Here is a 24,582-nt window from a genome sequence, read left to right as displayed (position 1 = left end):
CATTCTATGCTATGCCAGCCATAATTTGGTAGTAGGTTGATTACATCAGAATCTTCTCATCACAAAGTGAGCACTTATTCAGAATATGGATATGTATTCCTTGTCTGAGGGCTATGACAAAATAGTCCTGTTGAGCATTTCTGGAACTCAGAGGATCCACTGGATTACTTATTAGGATTTCTATGTTTGCAGATAAATGATAGCAAAAGATCATAGCAACACAATGTGAGGAAGATAACATATGGCTCAGATCTTTCAGAAATGAAATTTTGTCATTACATGAGCTCAAGAACAGTCCTAGGTGAGATTGAAACCAAAGGAAATATGGAATAAATGACAGAAGAATATTTCACTTAAAAACTACAGGTTCTTGTTCAGATGCAGAAACAAAAGCTGTAGTGGCTGCGAATATTTTTGTTTCTTAGTTACACATATATTTTTACATTAACCATGATTTTTTTCTCTAGACTTTTCCCACAATGGTATGTAAGGTATATTGATGGTGGTGTTACTGCTTCAGTCCTTAAGTTTTAAAATCTCAAAGGAAAAATGAGAATTGGTTAGAAAGCAATGAGTACCACTCAAAGATGAATATATGTGGATATAGAACCTTGGGGTTTTCCATTTTTGGGGAGAAGTTTAGAAAGTTTTTATTTGGAAGAAAGATAGATGCATAATGTTGGGCAGGGTGTCAAGATAATGCTGTTTTTTATGGTTGCTTGGAAGATAAAGATGCACTAAAAATAACACATGAACAATGAGCATCCAATGGATTATGCTAGGTGTGTGTGTGTGTGTGTGTGTGTGTGTGCATGTGTGTGTGTGTGCGTGTGTGTGTGTGTGTGTGTGTGTTTCTTCTTCTAAGTACCGCCCTGTACTCAAGAGCTAAAGCCTAGAAATTAGATTTCTAGAATCCACTTGAAATCTGGGTTCTGGCTGGATTCCATCAATTGGAAGCATATTCATACAGACTTGGAATTTTGCTTTTGGCTTTTAAATATTCTGCTGAGAATCACCTTTTTTCCCCCTGTAGTTACAAAGACCATTGGAGCCAACTTCTATAATCCCTTCACTTCTAGACCTTCAATACTCTGTAAGCCTCCAATCCTACGTATGATTTTTTCTATCAATATACCCAAGGAAGTATGTGTTTAACTAAAAAACTATGCTGTAAGCACAAATCCAGATCATTATTATATTTGAGTGACGCAGATAAAACTTGGGTTTTGTTAGTGTCTTTAAAAAATCTATCGACTTAATCATGCGTCTTTTGTTAAAGCAAACATTTGCTCTGCTTATGAGGAATTTTGATCATGGCAATTAGAAAATGTATTACAACGATAAGATCTTTATGGTTTAAATGATAAGAAAAAGTTCGTGGAAGTTTAGGGGCTTGTCCAAGATGGAACATATTTAGGGCTAAGAATATTAGAGCGCTCTCTCTCTCTTGTTTTTTTTTTTGTTTTGTTTTGTTTTCCATTTCTAATCCAGGGCCATTTCAAAATTTCTACTTTACAACAAAATAAATAAAAGCCATTACTTTTAAATAAGTATGGCATGCTAGTATTTCTTGGCAGCACAATGTTGAGTAGGAAAAAGTAGGAAGTATGTCTTTCAAATTATTTGATTTAGATGGGAAGGACATTGAGCAATCTATTATAAAGGAAACTTTCACTCAAGGCTGGAGAATGGCTGCATAATTTGTGGGGCCTAGTGTGAAATGAAAATGTGGGCCCTTCATTAAACAGTATTAAAAATTTCAAAGTGTCACAGCAAAGCATTCACCAAGCCCAAGGTCCTTCTGTGCACAGAGCCCTGTGCAATCACAGAGGCCACACATGCTTGAAGCCGTCTCTGCTGTGGCATACAAGAATGTTATTGGTTGCCAGGTGATCTTTCTGGAAAGATACACAGATTCTCTCTTTGACGAAACTCAAGCAGCCAGGCTCCACTGAACTCTCTTCTTGTCTAGGCCTTGATCTTTGCCTATAAAGACTTGAAAAAAAATACTAACAGTCTTAAATCGCCACGTGGCTAGGATGACCCTGTCCCTTGAAGTTCCTGGCTGAGAAAACTCAAGCCTGCCAAAAGAATTTACTGTAGGTACTAGCCAACACCTGCAGTTAGGGTGGGCCCCTATCTCCCAGTCTCTCTGGGAGGATAGAAGCCTAAATTCCACAAGCAGCAGTTAACACATCCCTTAAGGTTTCACATGAACAAGCCTCACCTTCCCATTTTTTGTTTTTTTCACTTCCACGACTCAACAGAGCCCCTGCTCACCCCTCGTTAAATTCCTTCATTCTCCCATTAACACTCCCAGTAACCTTTGTACAAAATAAAGACGAGTACAGTTCACACTGGATTCTGTTCCCAATTACAGTCAAATATTAATGATTAAAAATTCTCCTTCCCACTCTAACTAGAGCCTAGCTTTGTTTCTCTTTGACAAGAGTTATCAGTAGCTTTGAGTAGAAAATCATGGATCAGTGAATGAGGATAGTCCCTGAGTCAGGATCCAATGCCCCGAAAGCCTAGGTTTTCGAAGAAATACTTTTAAATTAGATGAAAATCGCTGCCTTTGCACATTTCTCTAATTAATTTCTAAATTATTATTTCTTTAAAACATGAGTTATTGTTAGTTTTTCATTGAGTAAACTCTGTAAGTCATGAATCACTGCTAATTATGACAAGTTAGGAAAGCACTTAACTTTCTGGATTCCCAGACAGTGAAACCTTTTTTGCCTTTCTTCAAATTAATTTCCAAAATTTCCTGTGTCATGTTTGAAGCCTAGTACATCTGTGAGACAATATTGATAAAGTGTAACGGGATTAAAACATCAAGGTCCATTTGTCTTAAGGCTTATACCTAATTCAACTATTTATATGATTTCTTTTAGGACTTTAACCTATGATTTCTGGGATCAGCCTTCAGTGTCATATAAACAGTGGTCTTTTACTTATATTAATTTAATCCTGTCTCCTATATCCTCAATATAGTATTTATATTAAATACATATATTGGATAAATTTGAATAAGTTAGATCCTATTTAATTAAAAGTAAGCACATGAAGCATTTAAAAATATTTCTTACAGACATGCATGTTTTGCAAAATATATAATCTTTTTTTTTTACTTGGAAATGTATATGAAACTTAATACAAGACACTTTCTGTCCTTTTTTTTCATCCATTTCTTCTGGAAACGTGGGTGCTGTGGAAGTGTTTCCCCACCCTTTCCAGGAGCACAGGGTTGGTCTTCCCCTCCTGCTTCTTCCTCTTTTTCCACACACCTTTCTTGACCCCTCTAGGGTCAGATAGGCCTGTCCCCAGTGCCTGCTTCAGATGCTACTGTAAATGCAAGCTATTTTCAATGAATTTAAAAAATTCAGTTTGTTTAAGTTGCTCTGGCCCAGATAAGTAACAACTTAAACTATAATATATGTCTTTACTATTGCAAACACCATTTCTAATGCATCTCCTTGATTTTATTAACATTAATTTTCTATTGGTATTACAATCATGATTACAAAAATTGCATAATTTGTAATGCTTTAGAAATCCTTTCTTTTACTCCTAAAAACTACATCTCCCAGATATTTTATGTAACAATAAAATTCAATTAGGTAAATTTGAGCAAATCTAAGTTGTCTCTTCTTTATCAGAGTATGAAATTACATATGAAAAGATGGACTGATTATTTGGACAAATCATTCACATACACATGTTTACAAACCTATGAATTGGATCACTGACATATTCTCAATTGCTGTCCTAATTTCAAATATTTTGTTTCTTGTCAATTTCCATTTCCTCATTGTTGCTACACGGGTAGAATATTTCATTAACTAGAATCTTTATTACACCTTTAAATTCTTCAGAGACCTCTGTGGCTTGAAAGAGTAGCTTTTAGAAATCTTTATTTTCTATCAAAAATTTTAAGTGAATTTATTGAAATAGTATTTAAAACCTATTGTTATGAGTGAGGTGTATTGTAAGTGGATTGATATTATGTAAAGTGATGTTTTAGTTTTTTAAAAGGGTTATCCTAAGTAGAAACTACTTTTAGAAAGTATCACCTATCTGGGATACTGGTAGTTTTTTTGTGGAGTTACCTGTACTGTAAAACTGCAGAGAGACCTAAGACCGAGAAGAAACCTTGATTCAAAAAAGAAGCAAAGGGTTTATTGTTTGTTGTCATTTAGTCTAGACTTACCATGATTTCCCCTGTTGTGAAAATACTGTATAGCAAAATGACACCCACCCTATGTGACTTCATTAGAAACTGAAGGAAAAGAAAAAAATATATATATGGAATTAGAAGAGGTGTGATTTGTTTGTTTGGTTTGGTTTGGTATTAAAAAGAGAAAGGAATGAGGATATCAATGGAGAAATACCCGTATGAACATGAGGAATTATCTATTTCCAAACATCCAGGAAAAGCATCATAGGAATTGATCCAGCTTATCAGAACATTCACAGCAAAGGAGGTCATATAGTTTTCACTACTAATATATCCATTAATATTAAAAACCTATTAATAAAAGCTAAGGCCTACTGTTTTTAGTTGTCTCCAATAACTCTTGTCTATATTTTTATATGGACAAAAATGCCTTTCATTTATTTCCGTAGGATGCAATATTTTTTTACACAATTTAAACCCTGAAGTTTAAACTTGAACTATGTATTTTTGATAGGTCAGTTTCTATTTGCTTGTTTCTAAGACATTTATTATATCTATATATAATGATTCTGTGTTGTGATAAAGATTGGATTTCTGCTCTTTTGTTGCCTACAGGTTAAGCTCTCTATCATCCCAAAAGTAATCTATCCCAAAGTAAACTCAGAGAGAAGGTGCACTAACTAATTGTGAATAAATTTACTTTATGAAACTCATCTAAAATGCAATAGTTAAGGCATTCAAAAATTTTGTCATAAATTCAAAATTTACAATTCAAAAATGTTTTTGAATATATACTATATTTCACAATACAAGTATGCTAAGGGCTGGAATAAAAGTTCATAAAGTATAGCCCCTGTCCTACAGAAGATCAAAAGTGAGTGTCAGCCTGCTTTACATTTATTCAAAAGGCTCTGAGTATTTTTAAGGGCAATAGAAAATGGACCAGAAGATATAATCTAAAAAGAAAAAGAACAGTATAGCAACTTTACTTTAAGGTAAATAATTATTTATGATTGAAACCTAGTTTCCCCTGCACTTGATCGTCTGTGAATAAATAATAGATCACAATAACAGTAATATTCAAAGTGTCACTGGATTCTGGCTGCAGCTACTTATATATTACCTCCAGATATTCTCAAAATCTTTGATGGTTATTTTTGAACTTCCCCAAGTGTTATCTCATGTGTACACACAAAGAACACTGGTTATAGTTATAACACAGGGTATCACATGGTCTTAAACTCTCGCTCCAGTTCCTCATTTCAATACCTTGCTTGCAAAGTCCACAGCCATTTAACTGCAACTTTTGTTGATTTTGTAAACACTGATGTCTATACAAAGGTGGTGCCTCTCCATGCACAAAATGCTGGTACACGAAAAGTGCCAGATTGTCACTACACTTTTTGGCATACGCAATATGTTAAAGCTCTGCTGGACCTGTTCAAAAGTAGACCAAGCATCATATTACACCATATGGCAACAAAGCAGCAGAACAATCAGAAGGATACAAAGTGACAAAAGCTACTTTATGTTCTGCCAATAGCTCTTTGTCCATCAGTCTCAGTTATGAATCTTATAACTGAGATGTGGGATGTGACAAATATGACAATCTCTGCCTTTTTCTTTACTTCTTCCAGCATACAGGCCTTTCAACACTTATAATTAATTTACTAAAATAGACACCGAATGGTCAACCTGTTGTTTAAGTTTGTCAGGGATTCATTGTGACATCTGAATTTGATTAATGAACAAACCCTGGGTTTATAGTAAAAAATTAGGTTAATTTAAAAATGATTACAAAGTTCATATTTTGCTTCAAATTAGTACTGATTTTTTCCATAGTGTAATACAGTATTATTGACAGCAAGTTATTTTTGATAAATATCTTGTTTTGTTTAACTTTAAAAATACAAGCATAGAACTCTAGTCCTTCAAAGTTTAATATATTCAAATAATTGATAACTAATGACAAAGTGGCACAATGTGGTTAATAATATCCTGATTTTTTTTTTTTTTTTTTTTTTTTTTTATATATATCAGAAAGTCCAAGAATTGTACTTTGCTGAAAAGGTAGAGCTAAATCATTCAATTTTAGAAGTGCGTGCATGAAAGGGATAACTCATATTACTACAAAGCTATAGCGGGGTCATAAACATCACTGCTCTACTACATCAAAAAAATGCCAGAAATGTGAATAATAAATTCAAATCAATATTCGGTTGATTGAGATTTTTTTCCACCAAACAGTACAATAGCTGTATTTTATAATGTCAACTGCATCCTTATTTCTTCAAATTATCTAGCAAAACATATCATGTCATCTTTGTGAAACAGGTTGAGGGAGGTGAGCTGAATGGGCGTAATTAAGGGAATTGATAATTGGACCAAAAAAAAAGTAATCAGTACCCATAAAGTAGATGTCAATCTGGAAAGTGGAAAATGCAAGTCTCTGCCTCAGGCTTTTACTAGCCAATAATTTATATATATATATATATAAAATAAAGTCACACACATTAATGAGGATAGGCATCATATGCAAAAGGATTATAAATAACATAAAGCTTTAAAATATCACTAACATATAAAAGTAAAGAACCAACATAAAAGAAAGTCTGGAGAGACAGAGGTAATAGGTCAAATTTAATAAATGAATCATAATAGAGATCAGTGTATTTCATTTGCTTTGAGTACACTAAGAATGTAGGTGTGCTCCTAAAATAGCTAGTATGAACAAAATCTAAGGAATTGATTACATGCAATAAAAATTCAATTGTATAAATTATTTTCAAATAATCTAATGATGTGTTAGGTACATCTAATTAGAATTGTTGTTGTGTTCTCTCCTTTATAGATTAGATGTGTTATACAAACCGTATCTGTAGCATTGTGTTTAATTCTGGGCATCATCATACTTTGAGAGGAAATAGAATGCACTGATCTTCTCCTGAGGCTAATGACAAGAATTTTAAGGAGAGAGGAGACAAGGAAGGGAAGGAAAAGAAAAAGAAACAAAAACACTCACACACACACACACACACACACACACACACACACACACACCTTTCATTGGTCATTTACTCATTTCCACATTTTTTCATAAACATTAATTCATTTGCATATTGCTCATGCTCTACAATTGCTCATGCTCTAGATACTATTGTGTCTTATTTATAGTTAAAAAAAAACAGTGGTATAGGAAGTTGAGATAAAGGATCATCGTCACTTATTTGGTAAAAACCAAAGCCAAATTTGAATCTGTATTTATCTGTTCAATTGTTAACAACGATGTATTGATATTATTATGTTGTCTCTTTACTACATGAAATTAAAGAATGTTAAATGAACATAATATTTGTTTTAATTTAATCAAAAGATTTGGAAGCCTATCAGCTTCGAGGCACTGACAATACTTTTTACTGTGAAGAGCTCATGATCTTGCTGTGGGGTCTGATTTACAAACATAGCAATCCTGGAATTAAGTAATGATAATATAACCCTACTCCATTCCCATTTGAGTATGTTGTTTTTTTTGTTTGTTTGTTTTGCTTTGTCTTTGTCTCTTTCACCCCATAAAGCCAGGACTGAGAAAACTGCTTAGATTGGAGGCAAAATAGGGTTGGGCTTGTGGAACACTCTCCTCTGAACCAGAGCTTGGAATTGGATTAGGGAAGAGCCATGTATACAGAGAAAAGTTCAGCTGGGCAGCTGCTGCTTCACACTTTGTTAGGTGAAGACCATTCAAGAGAACAAAAGAGGGATGTTTTATTTTCTCACTGTTTTAATAACTTGTCTACACAGACAGATAAATGTGGACCGAGTTTGGTCTGATTTGACCTAGCTCATCTATCAGATCACTACCTGTTCCTCTTAAAGTGAGGAGAGGCTAGGAGGTAGAGTAAAATATCAGATGCATGGTCTATTTGGCCATCAGCATGAATTCCCACAACTAAAAACGGTATTTTTCTGACTCCCTTGTGATTAGCTATATTAATATAAATTGGCTTTCACAAATAAATGCACTGATACAAGGTTTGAAAAACAGAACTTAGATGAAAGCAATATTCCTGCTGGTTTTTGCAGTTTTCTGCTGACAGGCCAGGTGGTGGAGATGTGGCAGTTTTTGTGGCAGCATCCTTGTATCCAAGCTCCAGTGTGTGGGTGTCCAGGGAGCAGCTGATAACCTCTTGCCATCCTCTGCTCCCCGTTCCCAACCGCCAAATCCCAGCTAGAGCAGCGTCTTCTTAAGCTAATGGATTCAGCACCATGTTCTTGATTTCCCTTCTTCCTCAAGGGCAGAGGGAGTGGAGTCCCTGGCAGGTGAGTTCTGTGGTGTCCTAGGAATTGTGCCTGGGCACCTAATCTGTCAGGCTCCTCCAACACTTTTGACACTTTGTAAGGATCGAATTTTCTTTATTAAGTCATTTTCAATCTGAAATACTAGAGTTGTTTATTTCCATTTCATTCAATGAATGCTAAATGATAATGTGTTGAGGGATGTATACTCCCTAATTCCACACACGGGAAGAAATTTCTATATTTTGGGCAATGCAGAAGCTGAGAGGAAAGAAAAATAACTCTATCTCCAATGACTACATTACAAATGGCATTAAAATAATATAATGACATACAGATGAAGAAGCTATTTATCCTGCCTGCAGGATCAGTGAAAGCGTTACAATAGATCTGACATTTGAAAGTGGTACTGAAAAAGAAAAAGTAATTTTACCAGAATGACATGGTGGAGGTGGACAATTTTAGCGAAAAGAAATTGCTAGAATACATGCATGACAAGTTGAAAGTTCATGATGTATTTTGGGAGTTATGAATTGGCTTGTGTGATTGAAAAACTAGACAAAAGCTCAGGCATTAAAAGACTCGACAATTGGTAGTAGAACAATACGTATTTTAACATTACCCCAATACCAGAGAAATGGTTAAAGGAACTAAACACTTTGTCTTGGTAAATATGTAGGGATTTGTATATGAGTAGCTGACACTATTTAAACATCTATGAGGTTAAATAAACAGTTAATTTGTATGTGACTGCAGGGAGAAATTTAAGAACTACTAGGGAAACGTTGTAACTACTCTATGTGGTAGGTTGGGGTATTGTTCCCAGTTCTTAACTTTCTCTCTGTAATAGAATTATAGATCTTTATCCTTAGTTATGTGCCCATTCAGCCCTCTCTCTTAAAGTAGATGGTGCATTGCCCTGCCACATTGATGTTAGGCAGGTCTATTTGGCTTGTTTTTAGAAAATAATATGGTTTGAAGACAGGGTGCCAGTTTCAAAGGGAGATTCACACACACACACACACACTAGAATGGTGTGCCTTGGCCTCTGACACTCTTCTTAATTTCCATGAGAAGAATACTTCTTGAGTAACCACTATTCCAAAGAGACGGGATATACACTGAGAAAACCTGGACCCAGCCGAAAGTATCAGGCTATGTTCCATCACAGTCACCACTAACCTGCATACTGGTAAGAAGAAAATAAGGGTTTGCTGTTGTTTGTCATTGAGATTTTGAGAGTACTTATTATGAAGAAAAACAAACAAACAGAAAAACCAAAAATAAAAACAAAAAACAAACAAAAGAAACCAAACTCATTTTCCAGGAAAGTCTTTTAACAACCCAACCTCTTTAAAATGAATAGGAAAACTTTGGAGACAGTTTTTCCAGGAGTATTCAAGGAGAAACTGACGGTTTTTATTTTTCCATCTCCATTGCGACATCCCTTGCCCTTACCATTATTATCTTCTGCTTGGAAGACTCTAAAAGCCAGTAAGCACATCCCATCATCTAAACTATCCATCACCTGGCAGCAAGAATGGTTTCTTACAAAGTTGCTGGGTCATTTTCTTCCCCTTTAAAACTACTTCAATGCTTTCTGGTGTGCTTAGAAGGAAATACACACTCCCTACAAGGACCTGGATGATCCTGTCCCATTTCTTTCTCTTCATTCTTTTACCACACTATCCTTTCAGACAACACTTGAACCACATTCATTTTTTTTCTGTGTCATCGACATGCCTGTTTCATCCTTATGTAGGGTCATCAGAATTACCCTCTGGGAGGTATTCTTTGTTTTCCTGGATCTTACTATTGATTATTCTTTCTCATCCTTCAGATAGCAGAGTAAAGATCTCCTACTCCTTGTATCTTTCCTGGTATCTTTCATGCTCTTAGTCTCCATTTCTTAAAAGTTGTTATCAAAACTAGGCATTTGTTTATTTACTTAAATATTTTCCCCACATAAATGTACATTTGGTGTAGGAAAGAATTATATTTGTGTTGTGATCTATTGCCTAGATCAGGTGAGCAGATATTTATCTAGAAAGAGAAATAAAAGCGTAGATAAGTGAAGTGTATCATTAGAAACATAATAGTGCAGGTTCAGTTATTGGATCGAGATTGATTAAATTTAACTCTACAATCACTTTATCTCAAAAATTCCTTGTGTAATTAGACTTGTGTGCTTTATTAAAATGTAACTAGAAGGCTGGAGGTATTATACTCCCTGACTTCAATTTATACTACAAAGTGACAATAATCAAAGCAACATGGTATTGGCAGAAAAAACAGACACACAGAACAATGAGATAGATTTGAAAATGCATAACCAAACCCACCTACATATGGACAGATAATTTTTGACACAGGAGCCAAAACCATACAATGGAGAAAAGAAAACCTCTACAATAAATGGTGCTGGAAAAATTGGAAGGCCCTTGCAAAAGAATAAAACTGGTCTGTTATCTGTCACCATATATGAAAATTAACTGAAAATGGATCAAAGATAAGACATAAATCCTGAACATAAGACCTGAAACAATAAATTGCATAAAAGAAAGCATAGGTATTAAACTTATGGACCTTGGGTTCAGAGAGGATTTTACGAATTTGACCTCAGAGGCAAGAGAAGTAAACACAAAATCAAATTAATGGGTCCATATCAAACTAAAAAGCTTCTGCACAGCAAAAGGAACCACCAACAAAACAAAGTGGCAACAAAGTGAATGCGAGAAGATATTTGCAAGCAACACTTCCTATAAGGGTCTAATATCCAAAATATATAAAGAACTCATACAACTCAACAACAACAAAAACCAAGCAATCCGATTAAAAAATGGGCAGAGGACCTAACAGACACTTCTCTCAAGAAGAGATAAAAAAGGCCAACAGATATATGAAAAAATGCTCAACTTTGCTAGTTATTAGGGAAATATATGCTCAATATTCTTCCCTTTTTCTCCCTTCAGAAAAATGTAAATTTATACTTAGAAATATATCTGACATTTCAGCATACCTGATACTCATCTTTTAAAATTGGGAGCGACAAGTATATGTCTTTGTGTATGTACATATATTCACATATACATAAAATATGGACTCTGATCATAACTATAGGTCTTTTCAAAATTACCTATTGCTAAAATATGCAAAACTAGTTATACAATCAATGGTTATATTGGTCATATATATGAATTTCTGTTAAAATATTTTTAAATGTTTTCTGCTTTATTTCCTTTTTTTATATTTTCTGCTTATTCTCAAACATTCCATTTTTTAAATATAATTTAGAGTTTTTGTAGATATTATAACCATACAGGGCATTTAAAATTTTTACTATTTATTTTGTTTATGTTCTATAAATATACTTTTTCCTTTTTCCTATTACAGTTTATCATGATGAGTAAGTTCCTTAGTACAAGAACTTTTATCTCAGATTGATTTTCTGACAGCAATTGTAATATATAGAAGAATATTCCAGTTTTGAAAATGGGAAAGAAAATGACTTAGTTATAATAAAATTATGTGAGAGAAATATATTTTAACTTCTTTTAGTAAAATTGAATTTTTTCTAAATGTAGTCTTGGCAGAAGAAGATAGGCCATCTAGAAGTACATTAAATTCAGAAGAGCATTAGTACTTGAACACTTCAGCTGATATGCAAAACAAAATACCTACCCAGAATCAATCTTGAATTACTTTTTAAAATGTGTTATTACACTATAAAAATTAGAAATTTAAATTCACGTATTTTCCATTTATTTTTGTTACATTAGTTTTTAAATTCCTTTTTTCATTTCTCAATAAGTAAGATATACACAGTATTAGAGAACATTGTTTTCAATAGTAACTATTTAAACTGTATTACATAATATGCTGTATAACTGAAACCTATATATATTGAATATTAATTGTAATTGAAGAAATGAAAAAATAATAAACTATTATATTCTATAATTTTCTAACATTAGAAAGTTCTAAAACTTTAGCAAGATATAGTGAACATACAATAATAAGATACAGTTTCTATTCGTAGAAAGCAGCAATTAGGCAAAGCATTCTACTGTCCAGTAATCCAAAAAGGATGGCTCTTGGGAAATTCCTTGAGTGCCTATATTGCAACAATTACTGTGGTAAGCACTGGAGGAAAATGTTGACTAAGACACAATCTTTTAGTCCATAGTCATGGTGAAAGGTACAATTCAATTTAAATTGTTTAATGAGGTAATCACAAGATAATGTTGATAGTATTAAAACCACAACTTGGAGAAATACAAAGAGCACTAGGCTGGGAGTAAAAAATCATGTGCTAAAGTCACAACTTTCTTTATTGCCTTGATTAACCTCAAGTAGTTACATTACCTTCTCTATGTCTTTTCTGAAATACGAGATTTCTAATATTGAATCAGTAAACTCTAACACCCTTTCATATTCCATTATGCTAGGAGTGAGTGCTGCCTTATATAATTTTGAAGCATTAAAGGCTTTCAATATCAAATTGATGAGGGAGATGAGCAATTTTTTTCCCCTAGGAGTTCTTTATATATTATGGAGGTTAGCATTTGGAGATATGAGTTACAATTTTATCCCAGCTTGACATGAATCTTCAGATTTTACATAATTTTTCTATGAAAACTTCATTTTATGAATGAAATTGATATATACTGTATTTATATATTTATGTATATTTATTATATATTTATAAATTTTAATCCATTTGAAATTATTCCTGATATTATATGTGAGAGATATACCTAATTTATTTTTTCCTGATAGCTACCAAGATATCCAATTAGAATTCATTGAGTATTCCTTTTTTTTTTCTTGGCAATTTGCTATGCTACTCTTATACTGTATACCGACATCTATTCTGGTCAATTTCTGGATGTATTATTATGGTCTATTAATTTTCCAGTAACACATGTTTTAATTAATAAAGTTTTATAATGTACTTTATTATCTGGTAGATTTACACTTGTGATTCCTCCTTTACTTTTTCTTTCCAGTGTTTCCTAGATATTTTATTTGTTTATTATTTCATGTGAATTTTAGAATGAGATTTATAGTATTTCCTTTACCCTTAAAAAATAAAACAGTGTTGTTTTTTTTGGAGGAGGAGGCATAGAGCAGAATGACAAAGGCACCACTTTTTTAATGTTACCTTAAAAAAGCCAGACTCCTTTGTACAAATTTGTTGCTACTGGGCAATTTTTTCGTAGCCCTTCTTTTTCTCCTAGGTCTAGAACTTCTTTGGCCAGGCTGTTCATCCTACTTCCCTCACATATTATTGCAAAAACATTCTGGAAGATAATTTTGTTGGGACTCTCTGAAATCATTGCTGTTTCTGCTGGAAAATCTCACCACTCTACTTTTGCTTTCTATGTGTTGCAGGGAAATTTAATGATTTAAACTTTCTAAGTTTTCTACATTCATTTTACAAGTCACATAAGCCATAGTTTCCCAAATTGCTTAAGATTTCAAATCTGTAAAATTATGTTTAACTAAATGAACATGTAATAATAGGATGTCTTTGAAAAGGCTTCAACGTCATGGATACTTATACTGATATAACAGTGAGGGCTAAAGGTGTTGATTATAATTTCCAGACCTCATTTAAATGTAAGCTCTTAGATAAATGTTAAATTTAGTTAATTAATAAATAAACTTTTGATATTTCGATAATTTTGAACTATCAAAATGATATAAACTGTGTTACTGCATTTAGTTTTAATTTAACCTTCTTATTATCCCATGTGTTAACATTAATAGGATGTGCAAATATCTTTGAGTGATTTTACATATTTCTTTTTCTTATACCTAAAAATTTGTAAAAGTGATTTAAATTATTCAAGGTATAATATTTAAGATATATATGAATATACATGAAATAATGAGTATGGTTATTTTCTTAAGAAAACCAGTAATCAGTTTATTAATATAGGAATTTATATGTAAAATATACAGTTTTGTTAAATATGCTTATAATGCTCATTTATTTTAAAGGTAAAATTAAAAGTTTGATTTCCATGTATTTATATTGTTGTATATTTATGTATACCTAACAACATATTAAAGTTTTACTAAGATTATGAGACTTATGAATAACAAAGTACTTATAAATGAAATAATGAAATGTTACATTTTGAAAAAAAATTACTCTGTTAACTGATTTATTTATGAATATCAAGCTTTATAATTTTTTATAAATATTGCATCAACCATGTAAAGACAGTAAAATTGGAATCTGGAATTCTTTCTGTGGAATAAAAGCAAATTATTCCCTGTCTAGATAGCAAAGGTTTCTTTTCTATTTTAAAGTTAATGTTTCTATTAATAGCTGTTCTGATTGCTGTGTTTTTAAATAACTTTTTTACTTTGAAAAATAATCGTTTTCATTTATGTCTTCTTTTTTTCTATCAATTCCTCTCAATTTTGCTTGCTCAAATTCAGGCTCTAGTTCTAGAATAGAAATATGAAATTTGTGGAAAAATCAGTAAAATATGAATACAGTTTCTTGTTCACTTCTACATATTGCACCATGGATAATTTCCTCATTTTAGAAATAGGTCTACTGTTATGTTAGATGCTAAAGGCAAACCTGGGTGAACATTATCTGGAAACGCTATGTTCTTTTTTTATTACTTGACTGTGAGTATGAAGTTATCTCCAAAAATCCTGAAAAATTAAATTCCTCAATTCTGAATAATCAAAATTAAGATGTTTTCTTTGCTAAAGCTATCTTTGTGTCTTGGAATGGCTACCAGTTAACACAATAATTTGCTGCTTTATTTTATAGAAGGAAGGATAATAAAAGTAGTCAGGTTTGGGGACATTCACTAGGTTGTAATTAGCTCTTAAGTATTGTGAATATTCTTTGTTTATCAAAATAAGATAAAAATGTTAGACATGACACATTAAAATTAGCCTTCATATTTTCAATACGTAATATACATATATATATATATATATATATATATATATATATATATATATATGCAATTATGTTATTGCCTACTTCTAAATTAAAGAAATGTACTTAAAGTGAAAAAAAAATTGTCTGAAAGTAGAATAATTGTCTGCAAATTGTTTTTATTTCTGGATTTTAATACACTTGTCAGTTAGTAAGAAGCAATTGCAATATTTTTAATGATACAAAGCAAAAGTCTGAAGAATTGCTAATATCCTCACAGTGTAATCATTAACTCAGTCCTTACACATTGACTGTGTTAGGCCTCAAGAGGGTATTCCACTCACTTGCATTCTAATACTTTTAGCTAACACGGTATGCTGTTCAGCACTGTTCCATTTCATCTGTGTAGCAGAGATTAATTGACATCAAGTTATACACATATTGCTAGGGTTATTTTACTCAAAATTGCTGAGGATATTCTGGCCCAGATCCCATATGCCAAAGTTATAACCATGCTCAAAATCTTAAAGTGAGACATGAGTAAGAACTAAAGCCTTAAAATATATTTAAACTTTTGCAGATGGATTTTTTTTTTTTACAATGGCCGCTTTTGAATTAATATGAATAAGTTAATATGAATAAGTTCTTGCTGTTTTCTGTCTATATTCTGGATGACTAAAAAGTTTTCCTGTTGAAAGGCAACCATGTAAATAGTAGAAAAAGAAATAAACAAACAAAAAACAAAGCACCAAACTTTTAAAAATCATTCTAGAATTTGTGTTTCCAACTTCTATGATAGCAACTAACAAATTAAGTAACTTATCAATTGCCCATCGATAGAAAGTTTCTCAATAGCTTTTTAAGACACTGCTTCCCATATGAAAATGAATGACTTTTATCATCGTAGGTCCTCAATAAAAATTGAGAGAACAAATGATTACATAAAATCAAAATTGCAAGTTTATTTAAAGAGTTATTATGAAGTATTAATGCAATATGCACAACTTTTCCACAAGGGTGTAGACAGCTTGTTCCATGTTTAAATACAATAACTCCTATGTGCCGTCAGCCCTTAGAACTGACTTATGGTATTGACTGTAATGTAACACTGCTGCTGAACCTAATTGGAATGAACCACGTCAGTAACTCTCACCAACTAACCTGTAGTTAAGTTACAAGTCATAGATCCATGGATCCACATTTCACAATTATAGAAACATGAGTCAATGATATAATGTCTTCACTTTCACAAATTTAATACTGAAGATCTCTCAAAATTCTCTGAGAACAGATGGCATCGTGAAAGAGACAACTTTCTCAGGAAGTTCAAATTAAGAAGTAGACTTCCTTACGTAGACAGCTTCCACCTAAGATTCCCAAAGACACTTCAGTATCAGGATCACTATCTGTTACACTATCTGCTTTTTTTCTTTTTTTGCTCCTTTTCATAAGTATCTTTTGATTTTTTCTATGGTTTAAATTTCTTGATTATTAATTTTCACGGACATAAACTTTCAGTTTTTGTTATCTTTAATTGTAGCAATTTGATTTTCAAGGTCTAATCTTTGATGTTTTGTCAACATCTGACAAATAGGATAAAGACTAAGATAGAAAATATAATTAAGCTTGGAAAACTGACCACTGTGTCCATTTCTGGTTATCTAGCTTAGGAAATTGAGATGAAAGATACAGTTGGTTTTCATTGTTAGGAAAACATAATATAGGTGAGTGACTAAGGGAATCATTTTAGAGTCTTTTAGCAAATCAATTTCTTCCTACCCTAGGCATCTCAGTATAATATTGCATTTGTTCTGCTTCTACATACCAGCTAACTCAACATATGATTGAAGTCAACACAAAACAGCAAAATCGCACAAGAAAACAATGATCTCACTTAAGACTCAACTGTTTCCTAAGTTTATGGATCTCATTAGTTTTTCAAACTTAGGAATATATAGCAGTGATAGTCTGGACTCTGACTTTTGCTTAAGCATGTCAGCCCTGATTCCAATGCTGGATGAAACAAAGGACTGAGAAAGACCATGAAGTAATAAACATTTCTCATTGAGTCTTAGAAGACCTTAGCTGCATCTTAGTGAGTTTTGTTTGCTATCACAAAAGTGTCATCGACAGTGTAGCTTAAATGACAGAAATTATTTCTTACAGTTCTGGAGGTTGGGAAGTTAAAAATCATGGTGGTGGCAAATCTGGAGTTTGAGGAGAGCTCACTTCCTGGTTTGCAATGACCCCCTTTCAGTTATTTCCTCATATGAGGGACAGCAGAGAGAAGAGAAAATTCTCTGGTGTCTTTTCTTTCAAGCTCACTAATTTCATCATGAGGGCTCCACCTCATGACCTAATTACCTCCCAAGGGATCAACCTTCAAATACTATCATGTTGGGGATTAGGGTTTCAACATAGGAATTTTGGGGGAGCCACACATATTCAGTGTATAGCAGCCCCCAATTATTCATCCATAACATTTTCTTAACCTCACTAAGCAATGCATACTAAACTGAGACCTTAGTCTTGCTGCTTCTATATCCTGTCTCAAGTATAATACAACCTCAGTTTGCCTATATCTTCTGAGAAATTCAACAGCAAAAAATTATCAGAACAAAGTGTACATGACCAAATTTCCCCTATCTGTGTTACAAAATCTTTAAATGCTTTGATCCCTGCTTATCAGTTATTTTAGACTTATTCTCACCTTGCGATCATTTAAAAATATTTAGCTGAAGGCTTTAGGTGCTTGTGTGTTTGTGGTTTTCCATTTATGTGTATAAAAATGCATAAACTAAAATTTCATGCAAAATACTGTTAGTTTTTTTCCTTTGATTTGTTATTTTTCTAATTAATGAAGCTACATATTAATGCTACTAATTATTTAAAATATATGTGGAGATCGTATAGCTTATTAAATTATCATTAAAGAGACAGATATTTGTGAGCCTATAATGTGTCAGTTATTGTGTTGCAGATTTTAAAGTAAAATTCATTTTATTCAAAAATTATGTAGCAAAGATTGAATTGGCAAATAAATTTTAATAAATTCAGGTAGGCTAGGTAAATGCTAATAGTCAGATATGCTAAAAACCAGATATACTAAACTGATGTGCTATCAGTTTTCACTCAGTATTATTTAAAAATGTATTTTAAAAATATGCTTGCAATAAAGTTATAGTTTTAAAAGATTAATAGTAAATATAAAGAAATGTTGATAAGTACCTAGAGCATATCTTAATATTACACAATTCTATGCCAAAATGTGTTGTTTTAATTAAGTTTATTGGGGTGACAATGGTTAATAAAATTACATAGGTTTCAAGTGTACAATTCTATAAAACATTATCTATATATCGCAGTGTGTGCTCACCATCCAGTGCCAGTATTTTTAAAGAGCAAAGTCTGAACTACATACTTAAAAGCTAATTCTATTAACTTCAAAGTGGGTTTTTTAACTGAAAGAAAGACAATCTCATTGGTTGTTACTATTGTTACTATTTTGACTTTCCTTTCTATAAAAAATAATAATAATAATTGCAGTTTCAAATTGCTGTTGTGTAGCAAAGAAATAATACCCTCTCAAGGGCATACCTAAAACATCATTCTCATAAGTTTTATATAGAAACAGTGATGTCACTTTCAGATGGTAATAGTTTATCCCCTGGGAAAATATAAATATTCTGAAGTTAGCGCACACACACACACACACACACACACACACACACACACAAACACAAAAACTATTTATTTTTAGTACACTGAATCAGAATCTTTTATTTAAATTTCTTATTCACTTTTATGAAAATGTCAAAATTTTAGTTAAAGTGCAAATCATTACAAAGAGGAAAAAAGAAGAAAACAGCTTCAGTTAATATTTCAATAACCATCCTCACTGTTTTAGCTTTGGTCAAATATATTCTGTGACTCTGAAATATACACAACATAGAGTTCATGCATAGTCTTCAGATTGGGCAATGAACATTGAATAACACTACATTATTTGATCATGTTTTTCTTCATTTTGTTGACACTTTTTTATTTCCAAGATTCTTTAATATATGCAGCTGAAGAACCTGGTGCCTCTCTGTGGGAATACAGAAAGAATAAGAGAAATACATAACAAGACGCAAAAACATGAAAGTGTTAGGTCATTGTCTGTAGAACTTCAGTTGACCTTTCCCAACCTCTATATATTATTGTTAAGTAAACACTGGAATTCTCACATTAGCTTTTAGTGTGAATATAGAATAATTAAAGTAACTGTAGTAGATGTAAAATATAGAATTGTGATTAATATATGGCTACTGCTTACAAGAAGCCATAGATTTCAGAATAAATTAAAACATTTATTTCACTCTTTAAAAGACATCTGAATTCATTTTGTAATTTGTTTTTAACAACAGAAATAACACTGAAATCTTGGATGAAGATGACTAAAATTTCCCTAACAGTTTCTATCTCAGACTTAGCCAATGAAATTTGTAAAGGTAAATATTAAGGTAGTATCATAATTAGATACCCCTTTTATATATTTCTTCTTTCAAAAGTAATTGTATTATAATCATTATTGTTATTGCCATTTATATTTTTGCAGCACATGTGGGATACCACAATACTTAAAGAAAGGCAAAATATTTAAGAGAAAAACAACTGTAGGTAGGAAAAAAATAAAGTAATATAAGGCAATAAACCAAAGGGAAAAATGATCGAATTTATTATATGCAATCACTGATACTTACAATTTAGAACATAGCATCGTATTCTATCAACTTTCATATCTATCCTCTCTCTTCATTATGCTTTCTTCATAGCCTTGCTAATATTGTACTAGATGGATAAAGATTATTAACTACCCAGAAGCAAAATCAAGGTTTGGAAATCCACAGAGTGCATTGGGTAGAAAAGAGGACTCTGGATCCTGCATAGCTCCTAAAGCATTTTTATGGTACTAAAACAGTAATTTATAAATTCTGTGGAGTAAAGAATGTTTAAAGTCATTTATAGAAGTAAAAGCATTCATGTATAGAGTTAAAGTCATTAAATAAGTTATTAATGATATGTCATTTTATTTGCAAATCGTAGTCCTCAAAAATTAATGATAAACCTGATATTTACCCTGTATATAAAGGTTGAATTTTAATATTGTAGTAATGCTATTACAAAAGAAGAGGAGAACAATTTATGATGGATTTTAGTAAGAATGCCCAAAACTTCTATAGCACTTAAAAACTCAAAGCACCTAATACGAGTCGGCCAGAGCAGTTTCTAGGCTCTCGCCCTCATAAGGAAAGGTGCTCACTCAGGTTGTAAATGTCCATTAACTCTGATTGGATGGCCATTTGCTGTGGCTAGATGGCCGTCAGCTGTAACCAGTGAGCCATTGACCACTAATATAACTGCTATGGCTACACTAGAAGAAAATGGGGGCTAGCAAGAAGATGGTGGCTGAGAGGACTGCAGTTAGCACGCAGATTGCAGTTAGCAAGTGAGGTTGGTTGGCAGAGAGAAGTGGATGGCAGTTTGCAGATAGTGTTGCTCTTGATTCCTCTGTCTCCAACCCAGTTGCCAGCGAAATATAGTGGTATGACTCCCCTATCTATGGCTCCGTGAGTGTTCCTTTTGGGCCTCACCATGTCCTGCATTCTTATGTGAGGAGCAGGACCAGAGACTCCACATGACTCTCTGCATGACAAATGGCGCTGCAAGCAGGATACGGTGCCGTCCAAAGCTCTCCAAAGGGCGGTGGAGCAGTTTGTGCGTATGAACACTCAGTCTCAGGAAGACCAGGAGGAGCAGCTGCCATAGAGCGGGACCCCCATGGAGGGGTGGAAAGATGTGGACAGTTACCCAACCAACATAGACCAGACAAAGCGAACCTCATTGCGGCCCTCTGGGTTGGGAAGTGCTTGCTGAGTTCCTCATCCCCAGGCTGGGGAGGACTTGGAGCCCTTGCCCTGCACAGAGGACTTGGAGCCCTTGCCCTGCGGAGAGGGCACACATTGTGTGGCTAACTCACAGGCCTGGTGAATGACTGTAGACCATGTGGAATTGCCTTGCATCCCTAATTTAATGGACTGCTTGTGTCTTGACTGGCTACTATAGAGACTATGTGAGAACCCTGGTTGTGCCCAGGAACTGTGGCTGTGCCCAGAAAGACTGGTGGTGCCCTGAGAAATCCTGGTTGTGCCCAGGAAGTTTGTCTGGCTGTGCCCAGAAAGACTGGCAGTACCCTGAGAAACCCTGGATGTAGACAGGAAGTCGGGCTGTACCCAGAGAGAGTGGCTGTGCCCTGAGAGACCCTGGCTATGTCCAGGGGGTCTGGCTGTGCCCAGAGAGAATGACAGTGCCTTGAGAGGCCCTGGCTGTGCCCCGGAAGACTGGTGGTACCCTAAGAAGCCCAGGAAGTCTGACTGTGCCCAGAAACACTGGTGGTGGCCTGAGAAACCCTGGCTGTGCCCAGGGAGCCTGGCTGTGTCCAGGATATTGCATTCTCCTCCAGGCTCCTCGCACAGGGCCCCTCGTGGAAGACACTTGTCGTGTAGATTGTGAGACAAGACCCTGTAGGAGTGGAGTGTGGGGACAGAGACAGGAGTGCAGTTTCCAGGCTCTTGCCTTCACGTGGAAAGGTGCTGGCTCAGATAGTTAATGGCCATCATCTGTGATTGGATGACCATCAGCTGTGGCTAGTTGGCTGTCAGCTGTAACCAGTGAGCCATTGGCCACTAATATACATGCCCTGACTACACTAGCAGAAAATGGGGTCTAGCAAGAAGATGGTGGCTGAGCTAGCAAGAGCGGATTGCAGCTAGCAAGTGAAGTTGGTTGGTTGTCAGAGAAACAGGTGGCAGGTTGCGGATCCTGTGGCTCCTGCTTCCTGTGTCTCCAACCCAGGTGCCAGCGAGACTATAGTGGTATGACTCCCCTACATATGGCTATAGTTGTACGACTCCCCTATCTATTTTTGGCCTCACCATATCTTGCGTTCTTATGTGGGGAGTGAGAACTGAGACCCCGCATGACACCCTGCATGACATATGTTTACTTAAATTTCTTAACTAAAACCAACTTAAAGAAAAGAACACCAAGGGCAGTGACATTAAGTAATTTACATAAGGATATACATTAAGGTAGGAGCTTAGATTTAATCCTAGACCACCTAGTTGGAGTCTATGCTTCTAACAATGAAATCATATGAAAGGCACATAAAGGGAAAAGAGGAAAGGCCGAGAATTGGGAACAGAGAAAACAGAGAATGGGAAATAGCTGATAGAAGATAATAGATTAGATAGATAGATGATAGATAGATAGATAGATAGATAGATAGATAGATAGATAGATAGAGACATTATAGTAAATGGACAAATGACAAGAAAACTTACCAACTAGTTCACTCTCTGATTATTATCTTCAACTTACACTGGTGGGCACAAAAGTTTACATAAGAACAATGATGACTGTTTCTTGCCCCTCTTCAGCAGCCCTCCTGCCTGACTGTTCAGAACCACATGCTTGGGAAACATCTGAAATACAGCATCAGTGAGAGACTGCCCAGCCTCTCAGCCACACATATCACAGGCAGTAAATCAAATGCACTCATTGCAATACAAGTAATTGTAACATCTTTATTTTCCCTCTGATGGATGAGCAGAGGGCACTGGCCTCTTCCCAAATGATTGCAACTGCGTAAAAGAGCCATAGCTTTGGGTTATTTCACTATAGAAAGCATCTTTTACCAAGGGTCAGTGCACGTTTTATTTCAAGGAGATTAATCCATCTGAAGGAGAAAGATAAATTTGTGACATATTACTTCTGAGTAGCTCTCACCGATGTGCAGAATTAAGTGATAATGATGCTTACTTATGCTATTGAGGACAAGGGTTATTCAGTCCAGTGCTGCATTCATCATCCATGGGATAACAAGGGGGCATTCAAGAGTCCTATACACACTTTTTTTCCCTACTTATATGCATCGTGAGTTATAGACTGAGGGACGAGACTGGACATAATCTTTAATCAGGGAAGAAAAGGAGACCACTGCTAACACAACTATTGTTTAATCTCCCACATGTGTATGGATTTCTACTTGCCAATTTCTCTCAATTGTTTCAGATCAAAGATGAAGCTACAACATTGGATGAGCAGTTACCTTATGCCAGTTCCATAAACCCAATTGGAAGATAATTATTTTTTTTGGCATATTCTTATGAAGAGATAAAATTAGACCAAAATAAATAACTTTAGTATCAGATTATATTGATTATAGTTTTTAATTACTTGCATATTTTAAAAATCAAGAGTTGAATACTTTTGTATTCATATTTTTTTACTTCTTATCTGACTTAACACAATAATTAGACTGCATTATATATCAAAATGCTAATTGTATATCTTTCTCTTTGTACTACATAAAAGTGTGTGTGCTTTACAACATAAATTGTTACTTGAATATTTTTTAAAAGATTAATTTTTATCTATTGAAAATTTCCTTTTAAAAAGTCGATAGCTCTTGTAACCTAGCCAAAGCGGTTTCAAATAGTATGGCTTTCTCCATCTGAGATATAATCTTATACAAGAGATGAAGTCACAAAACACCTGGGTCTAGGTCATTTTGAAAGAAATCTATTCTCTCTTTCTTTATACTTTTTCATCTCACAGTCTGATTTTCTCTATATTTCATTTGTTTTTCTCATCAACATTTCAGTCTATTTTCCTCTGCAGGCATGGCACCAATCTTGTTCCACTGTATTTAATTTTTAAAGTTCAGTTATTATTCCTTTTGATACTACTTCATTCTGGGCAAGACAGGAGGTTATGTGAGGTGTTGAGATATGAGACCCTCTTCTACAACAGTGATAGAAACAAGAAACAAATTGACAGTGCTCTCAAGTTACAACTTGCAGCTCCTTACATGACCAGAAATTTCTATGTGAGCTTGATACCACTGAAGTAAACAATGTCTTCTAAAGTTAAAACAACAACAGCTACAAAAACCCAACAGTCTGTAATCACCTGTGTGAAACCTTGGTGTGATTATAAGAAGACCCATGAATCTTGAGGGCTGCCAGCTCCCAGTGAACCAGAATTCTGATAATTAATATTTTATTGTTTAATGATGCTTTTGGTGAACAAATGATTTATTTTATTTTATAAGCTAGAAACATTTAATCTGCAACCAAAACACTGGTGTTTG

The sequence above is a fragment of the Rhinolophus sinicus genome, chromosome 2 (assembly GCF_057876585.1).
Source record: "Rhinolophus sinicus isolate RSI-liver-muscle chromosome 2, RSI-T2T, whole genome shotgun sequence".
NCBI classification, from domain to species: domain Eukaryota; kingdom Metazoa; phylum Chordata; class Mammalia; order Chiroptera; family Rhinolophidae; genus Rhinolophus; species Rhinolophus sinicus.
The sequence above is the reverse complement of the archived record's forward strand: the minus strand, read 5'-3'. Positions refer to the sequence as shown.